This window comes from Phascolarctos cinereus, unplaced genomic scaffold, assembly GCF_003287225.1.
Source record: "Phascolarctos cinereus isolate Bilbo 61053 unplaced genomic scaffold, phaCin_HiC Scaffold_8;HRSCAF=390, whole genome shotgun sequence".
Taxonomy (NCBI): Eukaryota; Metazoa; Chordata; class Mammalia; order Diprotodontia; family Phascolarctidae; genus Phascolarctos; species Phascolarctos cinereus.
Genome location: NW_027556291.1, coordinates 58509569 through 58523443, shown reverse-complemented (window position 1 = coordinate 58523443; position 13875 = coordinate 58509569). Strand labels below are relative to the sequence as shown.

Sequence of the window (13875 nt, the reverse complement as noted above, 5' to 3'; positions counted from 1 at the left end):
AGCTTGTACCTACCTCTCCTTTATTGGCCAAAAGGATAGGGATTCCTTCAGACCCTCTCCCTTTGGCCAAAAAGGAGAAATATCAAGATGTAAGGAGACACCCTGTTTTCTAGAGTTAAGACCCAGAAAGCAAGGGTGTCCTGAGCTTGGCACAATAACAATCCTTTGTGCTCACCCTCTGGATGATCTCAGCCACAGCAAAATCCCAGAATTGTTTCTCATCATGAAGCCCTGCTATGAATCATACTTGTCATTGTCAAGGCTATAGCTCACTGCACAGCCATTGGTATAAGGATTAAGATCTCCCCATACTGTCTCAGGGTCCCCCACTAGGAGTGGGGCTCTGCACATGTGTCTTTGCTTGCAAGCCATTTCCCTCAGTTTGAGATTAAATTTCTGTTTGATTCCTGACTCTCCTATCTCTAGCCTGCTTTGTTTGGCTCTGGCCACCCACAGGTCAGAGGCTAGTTCCATCTGGTTGACACTGTCTTAGTCTAATGGTTTCAAGATAGCTACCTCTTTGAAAATCTGAGGTAAGAGCATCTGAAAGACATCAATTAAATCATCATAAGTATGTGCAGAGAGGTCTAAGATTTTGTCTTTTGGTTTAAATACAATGAGGGTTTTCTGAGTTTCAGGTTTGTTCACCAATTCCATTACAATGTCATGTTTTCTCTATTCCTGTGATTTATTGGCACAGAAGACGCAAGCGAGTGGTGTCAACCTCAATTCCATTTTTTTGTTTTGGTTAGGCAATTGGGGTTAAATGACTTTGCCCATGGTCACACAGCTACTAAGTGTCAAGTCTCTGGTCTGAGATTGGATTTGAACTCAGGTCTTCCTGACTCCAGGGCTGGTGTTCTATCCCCAAGCCACCTAGCTGCCCCTCAATTCCATTCTTCATCATGTTTTGGAAAACCATTATTTTCACAGGTTATTCTCAGGAGAAGTTTGCTTCAATGAAATGTTTAGTTTCTGAAATATCCATTGAGTTTCCCCAGAGGGTTAAGAGTTTTCATTCAGTTTTAATATGAAGATTTTGAAACATATCAGTCAGCGTTTTTTGGACTTCAAGAGTCAGCTTATCATCTGTGAAATGAACATCGTGCCGAGTCACATTCTGTATTTCCCTCTGAAATGCTCTGACAAAAGCTTCTTGAGCCACTTTCCTGTCCCCTGAATTACTCCTTTCGAAGTCTAAACAAACATTGCCTATAGGATATAACAAAGTACTTTTGATACACACTTGATGCTCACTTTCTAGTCTGTCCAAAGTTTCACCAAAGAAATATTTGAAATATTCATACAAATATGAAGGAACTGTGATAAGGTCTGACTCTTCTTCTGTCACGTGTTTGGGGTTTGAGTAAAGAATAGGACTGTCACAATCATTTGGCATAATTTGCTTGATTTCTCTTGCTGAGGCTGAGTGGGAAAAATCCTCTTTCAGATCATTTCCCAGGATGCTGTCACTTAAGAATCAATAATTTGTTTCAATATCTTGGTAGTCACCAATCACTTTCTCAGGTCCATCATGGCCTCCCTCTATTTTGAGATTGGGCAGAGGTTAATAGTGTTCTTCCTTTGCTCTTTGGAAAGCGTGAAGTTTAGCTGGGGCTCCACATGAAGAAATATCTTTTGAATGAAGAAATTAGAGAAACTAATAGCACTTCCTTCTTCCAGGTGATTCTCATCTGGAAATTCCTTCGGGAGTGACTGAGTCTAAGAGGAAAACTGGTTTATCTCCAAAGTGTTGTTCTCTCCTGAGTTTTCGTTTGTTCCTAGGGAGATGTTCACATGTGATTGTAGCACTGACTGCCACAGAGTGATATCTGTTTGCTATTTCACCTTCCTTAGCTTGTCTTTTATAAAACTCTACCCTGAAAGTTCCTTTGAGGGACCAGCTTTGACTCTGCACTTGCTCCCCTGGCTTTCCATGGGTTCTGGAAATACTTTTCCAGCTTCCTCTCCATTCTAGGGTAGCTCTCAGACACCTGCACCAGGACCTGGTACAGCGGGTTGTGGGCAAGGCTGCCAGTGGCCATCAGTGCAGAGTAGCATATCATAAGTCAAAGAGCCAGGGCTGCGACTTTTGTTCACTGGGCTCTGGAGGGGGAAGCTCAGGAGCAGAGAGGGGAGATGAAAAGGTGTTGTTAGCTCACTACTCCCACCTCTCTGCCCAGACCATAACTTAATAATAATGGTAATTGGTTCAGACAACACAAACATAATACTGAGAACCAAACAGCAACTTAATAATGAAATCCAAAATAATGACAAGTTCAAAGAATAATTTTTTTAAAAAAACAAGTAATTATTTGAAAGAATGATGATGAAGAGGATGAAGATGAAACAATATATGACAATGTACAGGATGCATATAAAGTAGTCCTAAGGAAGAAATATATATGTCCATATATATCTATATCTATATATCTCTCTCTCTCTCTATCTCTCTCTAGATATATATACACACACACATACATACATATATATATATATGTATGTATGTGTACATATCATTCAAACATAAACGACACCTATATATACATACATACAACATAGAAAATAAGAGGAATAATTACCTGAATATTCATTGAAAAAATTAGAAAGCCAACAAATACATGAGCTTAAATTAAGCACAAAGACATTAAAAATAGAGGAGAAACAGATAAACTGAAAGCAAAAATACTGCAAAGAAATGATATCTAAAACTAAAGGCTGGTTCTTTGAAAAGACTAATGAAACTGAAACTTTTCTTTATTTTTGCATTGGGCTAATATCTTCTATGTGATCACCACTTGGTATGATTATAGAAGTTTTGCACAAGGGCTATTTATTCTAAGCATTTCATATTATGGGGTGTACTATTTCCAGCCAATCCACTGCCAAAGATTGTAAAAGTGGCGGTGTGATATTAGGTTTTAATTTATCCCAATTATCACACTTAGGAGCACATTTTAATTTTACTTCAAACCTGGATTCTTCAATCTCAGAAGGAATCCATTGCTTATCAATGTACTCTTAGCACTCTATAAATAAATACTATAAGAAAGTAGAGGAGCAAAGGAGATACCTTCCCTACTATGGCTGGGGAAGAATTTTTTTTTTTTTACCAAACAGCTGATAGAACTGATAGGTCTAGATCAAAGATTTTTTGCCAAGTCTTGTGAAGTGACTTATTGAACCAAACCATCTAGCAACAGTCAGTTTTATTACAGCAGGGCACTAATTTTTACTTTATTCATTTATTGCTAAAAATCTCTGGGAGGGCCTCCTTCCAGGGTTTGACAGACTGCATTTGTACCAAACACACTCCTTCTTTACCACAGGGAAGATTCCAAGGGGCAGGAGCGTAGCATTATCCTTGGTCTGAGTTCCACTCCCAGGAGGCTCATGCATTCCACAAAGAGAAGCTCCTATCCACATCACAAGCTCTACAAACTTGGCCAAGTTCCTTCCCAGCTCTGACACTGAGTGTCTGAGGACACTTAGATCTCTGTCCATTCACATGCTGTGGGCCCTTCAAGTGCTGCCAGTCTATGGTTGAAGGTCCCTCCCAGGCCTGGCCTTCTATGTCCTAAGGATCCTCCCAGCTCTGCCATTCTATGACCTATGACCCTCCCAACTCTGACATCCAGTATTACAAGGTCCTTTCCATCTCTGTCTGTCCAAGTTCTGGGATATAAGGGCCCTCCTAGCTCTTACATTCTATGATCTAATCACATCTCCAGCCCTGATAATCTATGATTTCTTTTCTAAGTGTAAACCCCTGACACAATATTCAGCTCTTCGCAAGCCTAGCGATAATGTAATGGCCCCTAAGGTCCATAGGCTTACCTCCTCTCTTGCTTAGGGGGTTTATCTTAGACAAGAAGCTATGAGTTCAACCACAATCTCATTAGGCTGGGGTTAGGAAAGTCCTCACATTTAGGCAAAAGTTGGGTTCTATGCCTAAATTTACTTTTACAACTGCTCCCATACTCCCCAGACAAAAACAATTTTCTCAGTAGTGGGCAGCTTAAGTAGTCTTGCAGACAGAGCAGCAGTGAGCTAAGGAGGGAGCCCCAAGGGAAAGTGCTGCTTGTTTCTTTTGGATTCCTGCCCCATGCACCTTCACCCTCCCAGCCCTCATTAGTGGACATGAACACAGCACACAGCCCAAAGGAAGAGAAGTAGGCACCTAGTCCTACACCAAAGCTTGGCTTGCTGCTTGGTGAAAGCAATCAGGGGAAAATGCTTCAGGCCTTATATGAACAAAAACTCCTGCAGACAAGAGAGGTCATTGTCAAATGTAGCAGGTCAACAGCAGGATAAAAATGCCACTGTCACTTAGCCACACACCCCCAGATCAAGGACTTTAAAAAAAAATTAATTTATTTTGAATGATCAACAATCACTTCCATAAGCTTTTGAGTTTTAAATTTTTCTACCCCTCCCTCCCCTTCTCCCTTCCCAAGATGGCACACAATCTGATATAGGCTATACATATACATTCCTATTAAACATTTTCACATTAGTGATGTTGTAAGTAAGAATTAGAACCAATAGGAGGAACCACCAGAAAGAAGAAACAAAACACAATAGAAGAAAAAAAATAGCAAGTAAGATGCTTAGATTTGCATTCAAACTTCATAGTTCTTTCTTCTTTGTGGATAGCATTTTCCTTCATGAGTACTTTGGAGATGTCTTAGATCCTTGTATTGCTGAGAAGGGTTAAGACTATCAATATTAGTCATCGCATGAAATGGCTGTTATTGTGTACAACGTTCTCCTGGCTCTGCTCACTTCACTCATCATCAAACCATACAAGTCTTTCCAGGTTTTTCTAAAGTCAGCCTGTTCATCATTTCTTACAGTGCAATAGCATTCCATTCCATTCATATACCACAACTTGTTCAGCTATTCCCCAATTAATGGGCATCCTCTCAATTTCAAATTCTTTGCCACCACAAAAAGAGCTGCTATGAATATTTTTGTACATGTGGGTCCTTTCCCCATTTGTATGATCTCTTTGGGATATAGCCCTAGAAGTGCTGTTGCTGGGTCAAAGGGTATACACATTTTTGTAGCCCTTTGGGCATAGCTTTAAATTGCTCTCTAAAATGGTTGGATCATTTCACAACTCCACCAATGATGCATGAGTGTTCCAATTTTCCCACATCTTCTCCAACATTTATCATTTCCCTGTTTTTGTCATGTTGGCCAATCTCAGAGGTGTGATGTGGTACCTCAGAGTTGTTTTGATTTGCATTTCTCTAATCAATAGTGATTTAGAGCATTTTTTCATGTGACTATAGATGGCTTTAATTTCCTCATCTGAGAACTGTCTGTTCATATCCTTTGACCATTTATCAATTAGGGAATGACTTGTATTCTTACAAATTTGACTTAATTCTCTATATATTTTAGAAAGGAGGCCCTTAGCAGAGACTGGTTGTAAAAATTCTTTCCCAATTTTCTACCTTCCTTCTAATCTTAGTTGCATTGGCTTTGTGCAAAAACTTTTCAATTTAATGTAATCAAAATTATCCATTTTGCTTTTCATAATGTTCTCATCTCCTGTTTGGTCATGAATTCTTCTGTTCTCCATAGATCTGATAGGTAAACTATTCCTTTCTCCCAGTTGCTTACAGTATCAGCCTTTATATCTAATCATGAACCCATTTTGACTTTATTTTGGTATATGGTGTGAGATTTGTCTATGCCTAGTTTCTGCCATACTCTTTTCCAGTTTTCCCAGCAGTTTTTTCAAAGAGTGGTTCTTATCCCAGAAGCTGGGGTCTTTGGGTTTATCAAATAATAGATTACTATAGTCATTGACTACTGTGTCTTGCATATTTAACCTATTCCACTGATCTACCACTCTATTTCTTAGCCAGTACCAAGCATTTGATTTTGCTGCTTTATAATACAATTTAAGATCTGGAATTGCTAGGCCACCTTCCCCTGCATTTCTTTTCATTAGTTCCTTTGATATTCTGGACCTTTTGTTTTCCAAATGAATCTTGTTATTATTTTCTAACTCTATAAAATAATTTTTGGTAGTTTGATTGGTATGGCACTGAATAAGTAAATTAGCTTAGGTAGATTGTCATTTTTATTATATTAGCTGGCCTACCCATGAGCAACTGATGTTTTTCCAATTATTTAGATCTGATTTTATTTGTGTGAAAAGTGTTTTGTAATTGTGTTCATATAGTTCCTGGGTTTGTTTCAGCAGGTAGACTCCTAAATTTTTTATAATGTCTACGGTAAGTTTAAATGGATTTCTCTTTCTATCTCTTGCTGTTGGGCTTTGTTGGTAATATATAGAAATGCTGATTTATGTGGGTTTATTTTATAGCCTGCAACTTTGCTAAAGTTGTTTATTATTTCAATAGTTTTTTACTTGATTCTCTAGGATTCTCTAAGTATATCATCATGTCATCTGCAAAGAGTGATAGCTTTGTTTCTTCTTTGCCTATTCTAATGCCTTCAATTTCTTTTTCTTCTCTTATTGCTAAAGCTAACGTTTCCAGTACAATATTGAATAACAGTGGTGATAATGGACATCCTTGTTTCACCCCGATCTTATTGGAAATGCTTCTAGCCTGTCCCCATTACATTAATGCTTGCTGAAGGTTTTAGATATGCTATTTATTATTTTAAGGAAGACTCCATTTATACCTATGCTTTCTAGTGTTTTTAATAGGAATGGGTGTTGTATTTTATCAAAAGCTTTTTCTGCATCTGAGATGATCATGTGGTTTCTGTTGGTTTTGGTGTTGATATGCTCAATGATGCTGATAGTTTTCCTAATATTGAACCAACCCTGCATTCCTGGTATAAATCCTACCTGGTCATAGTGTATTATTCTTGTGATAAGTTGCTATAATCTATTTGCTATATTTTGTTTAAAATTTTTGCATCTATATTCATTAGAGAAATTGGTCTATAATTTTCTTTCTCTGTTTTGACTCTTCCTGGTTTAGGTATCACACCATATTTGTATCATAAAAAGAATTTGGTAAGACTCCTTCTTCACCTATTTTCCCAAATAGTCTATATAGTATTGGAATTAATTGTTCTTTAAATGTTTGATAGAATTGCATGTAAATCCATCTGGCCCTGGAGATTTTTTCCTAGGGAGTTCATCAATGGCTTGTTCAATTTCTTTTTCTGAGATGGGGTTATTTAAGTATTTTACTTCCTCTTCTGTTAATCTGGGCAATTTATATTTTTGTAAATATGTATCCATTTCACTAAGATTGTCAAATTTGTTGGCATATAGTTGGGCAAAATAATTCCTAATTATTTTTTAATTTCCTCTTCCTTGGTGGTATTCACCCTTTTCATTCTTGATACTAGTAATTTGGTTTTTCTCTTTCTTTTTTTTTAAAAATTAAATTAACCGAAGGTTTGTCTATTTTATTGTTTTTTTCATAAAACCAGCTCTTAGTTTTATTTATTAGTTTAATAGTTTTCTTAATTTTTCCTTTGGTTTTCAATATTTTTAATTTGGTGTTTAATTGAGGATTTTTAGATTGTTCTTTTTGCAGTTTTTTTAGTTGTATGCCCAATTCATCTATCTCTTCTTTTTCTATTTTATTTATGTAAGTGTTTAGAGATGTAAAACTTCCCCTAAGAAATGCTTTCGCTGCATCCCATAAGTTTTGATATGTTGTCTCATTATTGTCATTCCCTTAAATGAAGTTATTGATTGTTTCTATGATTTGTTGTTTGACCCAATCATTTTTTAGGATTAGATTATTTAGTTTCCAATTATTTTTTAGTCTATTTTTCCATGGCCCTTTGTTACATAATTTTTATTGCATCATGATCTGGAAAGGATCCATTTAATATTTCTGCCTTTCTGCATTGGATTGTGAGGTTTATATGCCCTACTACAAGGTCAATTTTTGTGTATGCACCATGTACTGCTGAGAAAAAAGCATATTCCTTTCTATCTCTATTCAGTTTTCTCCAGAGGTCTAGCTTTTCTAATGTTGTATCCACCTCCTTAACTTCTTTCTTGTTTATTTTGTGGTTAGATTTATCTAGTTCAGAGAGGGGGAGGTTGAGGTCCCCCACTGGTATAGTTTTGCTGTCTATTTCTACCTGTAACTCCCTGAACCTCTCCTCTAAGAATATGGATGCTATACCAATTGGTGCATATATGTTTTGTAATATTACTTCATTTTCTATGGCGCCTTTTAGCAGAATGTAGTTTCCTTCCTTATCTCTTTTGATAAGATCTATTTTTTGCTTTTGCTTTCTCTGAGATCAGGATTGCTACCCCTGCTTTTTTTTTTTTTACTTCAGCTGAAGCATAATATATTCTGCTCCAGCCTTTTACCTTTACCCTGTATGTGTCACTCTTTTTCAAATGTGTGTCCTGTAAACAACATATTGTAGGATTATGGTTTCTAATCCATTCTGCTATCCACTTCTGTTTTATAGGAGAGTTCATCCCATTCACATTCACAGATATGATTCCTATCTGTGTCTTTTTCTCCATCCTTCTTTCCCCCCTGTTTATGCTTTTCTTTCTCCTTTCTCCCCCTCACTAGTGTTTTGCTTTTGACCATCACCTCCTTCAGTCCCTCCTCCCTTCTATTAGCCCTTTCCCCTTTCTTCCCCTTTACCGTAACTGCTTCTTCTATCCTCCCTCCCTTTTCTTTCCCCTTTTCCCTCCTACTGCCTATAGGGCAAGTTAGATTTCTACACCTAACTTATTATGTTATTCCCTTCTTCAGCCAAATCTGATGAGAGTAAGGTTCAAACAATGCCCACCCTCTCCTTTCTTTCCCTCTGCTATAATAGGTTTTTGTGTCCTTTACTGTAATGTAATTTACCATTGTCTGCCTCCTCCTTTCTCAGTACTTTTCTTAGATCAGACTAATCCACTTACTTGGATCCATTTAACCTTGATTAACACTTGATTAGATTATTTTTTATCATTACATCAAAGTCAACTTATATCCACCCCCTTTATGTATACTCCTTTGATATGATGTAATAACAATACAGTTCTCAAGAGTTGCAAGTGTCCTCTTTCTTTGTAGGGATGTAAACAGTTTGCCCTTATTAACAACATATTGCATCTTTCTGTCCCATTTACCTGTTTATGTGTCTCTTGAATCTTGTACTTGAAGATCAAATTTTTTGTTGAGCTCTGGTATTTTTATTAGAAAGGTTTGGAAGTCCCCTATTTCATTGAATATCCATCTCCTCCGTTGAAAGATCATGCTCATTTTTGCTGGGTAGTTGATCCTTGGCTGGAATCCAAGCTCCTTTGCTTTACGGAATATCATGTTCCATGCCCTATGGTCTTTTAATGTAGAAGCTGCAAGGTCCTGTGTAATCCTGACTGTGGTTCCATGATATTTGAAGTGTTTCTTTCTGGCTGCTTGCAGTATTTTCTCTTTCATCTGATAATTTTAGAATTTAGCTATTATATTTCTTGGCATTTTTAATTTGGAATCTCTTTGAGGTGGTGAGCAGTGGATTCTTTCTATGGCTATTTTACCTTCTGGTTCCAGGACTTCAGGGCAGTTTTCCTTTATGATTTCCTGAAAGATACTGTCCAGGCTTTTTTTTCATCATGATTTTCAGGTAATCCAATAATTTTTAAGTTGTCTCTCCTGGATCGATTTTCCAGGTCAGTTGTTTTACCCATGAGATATTTTACGTTTTTCATCTATTTTTTCATTTTTTTTGTTTCTGTTTGACTGATTCTTGCTCTCTCAATGAGTCACTAGTTTCTATTTGTCCTCTTCTAATTTTTAACTGATTGTTTTCTTCTATTAGTTTTTTACTTCTTTCTCCAGTTGGTGAATTGTGTTTTTTTAGGGACTTGTTTTCTTCAGTGTATTTTTTTTCCAATTGGCCAATTGTATTTTTTAAAGACTCTTCTACCTCTTTCATTTGACTTTTAAAATCCTTCTTGAGCTCTTCTGAGAAGGCTTTTTGGGCTTCAGACCAGTTCATATTCCCTTTTGATGTTGCAGGTGTGGGTTTGTTGACAATGCTGTCCTCGTCAGAATTTCTTTCTTGCTCTTCACTCTTCTCATAATATGAATCTATGGTACATTTCTTTTTACTCATGGTTTCTTTATTCCTTGGCTTTAAAGAGATTGAGCTCTCCTGCTGGGGAGCAGAGGGCACTACCCCAAGCTTCTTGTTTTGGGAGCCTAGATCTTGGTCACTGGCTTTTTGTACTGGGGCCTCTTATGTTGGCAATTGTAGGCTGTAGGGTTCTAGCAGGTTACCTGGTGTTGGACTGGAATCAGCAAGGCTGGAACTTTCAGGCAATTCTAGGGTAGCCTGCTTTTCCTTTCCTTTAGCTTTCTTCAGCTCCTTTTAGATGGGTGCTGCAGGGTGTTTATCTGCCTGGGGCCCCTTGCAGTGCTTCCTCCTTTAGATCTGCTGAGGTACTGGGAGGCTCCTTTGCTTTAGAATGCCAAAGTTTTCTGAGCTGGTTTCCACAGGTTCCCCCCACCCTCACTGAGGCACTCAGAGGTCCAGGTGTTAGTGTTTGCCTGCTCTACCACCTGGGCTTCAGGATCTGCTACTAGTTGGCAGTTGGAGTCTGTAGGGATCTGACAGCTTACCTGGTATTGGGCTGGAATCAGCAAGGCTGGAACTTTGGGGTGACTCTAAGTTGCTTTCTTCAGCTCCTTTCAGATGAATGCTACAGGGTGTTTATCCACTTGGGGCCCTTTGTAATGCTGCTTCTCTTATTTTTGCTGAGGCACTGGGAGACCCATTTGCTGTAGAATGCTGAGACACCAGGATCTCCTCCTGGTGTGCTAAAGTGGGGCTTTCCACTAGCTGGCTGGGATGCCTCCTGTTCAGTACTGCTCCCCTTCCCCCAGGGTAAGAGGGGCTTTTCCCTTTAATCCCTCAAGCTACCTGGGCTACTGCTCTGCTGCTCCCCATCTGTCTTGTGATTCAGTTATTCCAGGTTTTTTTTCTGGGGTGACATTTTCTGGGTTTTCAGAGGTTGATAAGGGAGAGTGAGAGCAACTACCTTTTTCCTCTGCCATCTTTGCTTCCAGAAGCAGAAGCTACCTGCCTTTTTCTGCTGCCCCTCTGCTTGCCTCCAGTGCTAACTTACCAAACACCTTTTCATTGTTCAGCAGCAGCTTCTTGCCACCTGACCATTAACCCTGGATATAATTGTCCTGCTGAACTACTTCCTCTCCACTTGCCTTCTCCTACCACCATGCCTTTGCACACACATGCCCCCATACTTGGCATCCTTTATCCCCCATTGGCATTGACTGAAGTCCATTCTTTCCCCTCAAGCCCCAGAGTAGCTGAGGCATCTTCCAGGAAGGCTTCTCTGAAGCCTTGTAAATGTCTTCTCCCTCCTCAAATTTCCCTTGATCCTTTGGACCTCTCATATGCTACTCCCACAGGCTGAGTCGCTTTTTCTTTTTCCTATAGGCTTTGACACTTAGAACAATTTTATTTGCATAATCATTGGAGTTTTGCTTTGGATCATCCTGGTCCTCACTGCATTCCACTTCCACCATCCATTCACAACCTCCCAGTAGACCAAAGTCATTAAAGGCAGGGAATTAACAACAATTCAGTGTTTTATTTTTGGATTATGAGTTTAGCAATCAACCTTCAACAAACTCAAGTACACGAAGAAGAAAAAAAAGAGGCTCATATATGATAAAATAAATTTATCTGTTACATGATCTGTAACATTCTGTTATGTATAGATTTACAGTATTTATTAAGGAAGTTGTGACCAAATCACCCAATTTGTTTCCATACTCTCTTCTGAACTTTTTGTCTTTTCTTGTTTATTTTTACTTTATATTGATTATTTTCTCCATTTTTTTTTTGCATCTCTGTCAGTTCCTATTAACTCATCCATCTTCCCCCACTCCAAGACTATGCTATCTTCATTTTTATATTATTCCCAACAGGAAGCACCAAGAGCCCTGTCAGCACCCAGTAAGGACTCAGTGAATGCTTGCTGAATTGACTTGAAAAGTCCAGGTTGGGAGTGGACATCACAGGCTTCACAGCTGGAAGGGATCTCAGAGATCATCTAAGACAACATCCCCCTCTGCCTCAACTTTATAGAGGAGAAAAGGGAGGCCTATGAAGGAGCCTTATTTGCCCAAGATCGTTCATGTATCCCAGTCCATGAGGTAGGAGCCAGGTGCTTTGACTTCCATAGGAGTGCTATTCCCATTATACCACTAGATGCTTATTCTGGCTCAGGCCCCAAGAGCCCAATTACCCTTTGCTAAGCTCACTACTGCTCTCAGTCCAGGTTGCCCTCCTTCTCAGCATCTCAGGGTCCCAAACAAAATCCCCTAGCCCCCCTGTCATACAGGTCCTCCCCCTCCTGGATGTTTGGAATCCTTCACTAGCCATCTAGAGGAAACCTTCCCCACCTGCAATGCATAGAGAAGGGAGGGGTTGCCAGGTCTCAGAATTTTAGGATGTCAGAGCTGGAAGCAACCTTGGAGAGCCTTGATTACAATCCCATTATTTTCTTTCTGTAAGTGATTTTGCAGGAATAGTTGTTTTTCCCAAAAATCAAACCAAGAAAAACACTTGCTCTGGAATGGTACATTGAGAACATTTTTATATGAGGTGAAATTATACCAAATATTTTCTTTTTCTGTCCTATTTTGAATGTGGAAATACACTTTCTTTTCTTCTGAATGTGAAGTTCAGAATAAAACGAAATAAAATGTAAATGTTTATGAAGGGGAAGAAAGTATTTGCATTTCAATTGTGCTTCTTTTGGAAATCTTGGCCAGTGTCATTGAAATCGATGCAGAGATGTGCAGGAGCCAGTTCATACCAGCTGGAGAGAGCCAATTTTGAAATTTTCAGTGTGAGTATTTACACCACAGAAATTGGCAATCAAGGCTTAATTTATTTTATATATTACTATATGTTTATTATCTAGACTTATATGTTATATTATTATATATTAATTGTTAATTAATTAATATAATTAACAAAAATTAATGTTATTATACATTCTAGATTTAAGAAAGTGATGGAAATATTAATAATTTTTAGATTAAACTTAAAAATGTGTCATGCATACTCAGCTAACTGCTGAGCATTTACTAGTTTGGGTTCATCAGATTCCTGGAATGTCAGAGTTGGAAAGGTCCTTGGAGATCAAACATCTCCATCAACCTCCTCACCTGATAGATGAGGACAGGAAGACCTAGACAATGGAAGGGACCAGAGCAAGGTCACACAGCTAGTGGAGGGCAGATGGTGTGCTAGACCCCAGATCTCCTGGTTCTTCATCTAGTGATCTTTCTGGAACCCCCAAACAGCCTCTTCTTTACAAGCTTGAAAGGTCTTGTATTAACAGATGAAAACTCTTATTATAGGAAAGAAGTCAATGGTATTAAGAGGGTATTTTGTAATCCTGAGCTGCACCAATATGCCCAAGATTTGTATTTTTTATCTAGGGAAGTATATTCACCTCCACCTCTTCAGATCAAAACCTTCCACAGATTAGCCAGTGGTGTTCAAGAATTGTTCTGAACATAAAAGCCATTCTCCTGCAGACGCTGAAGGAGGATCATGACTGTGAAGACTGTAGTGATGATCTCCTTGGAGATTGGCTAGACTAGCACTCAGACTCTAGATACCCAGTCCATCACTGGGACTTCCCTGGAAACCTTTTGGGCTTGCTAGATCCTGCCAGAAGGTGTGCCCGTCTGAGGCTCAGAGAACTTTCTACTTCTTCTGCCCTCTCTCCACCAGGCACCAGGAGGACACTGTAAATGAAGTTTACAGACATATCACCAAACATACACTGCCCTTCTATGGGATGTGACGATGCTTTGCACATGGCAGTCACCACGAGATCCCTCTAACCAGCCAATCAAC

At 38.8% G+C, this 13875-nt stretch overlaps 1 pseudogene; it reads right to left on the bottom strand.

Moving 5' to 3' along the window:
• Positions 1 to 489: 489 nt before the first annotated feature.
• On the bottom strand, positions 490 to 2045 carry LOC144455009 (E3 ubiquitin-protein ligase DTX3L-like; annotated as a pseudogene).
• Between the last annotated feature and the right edge of the window lie 11830 nt (positions 2046 to 13875).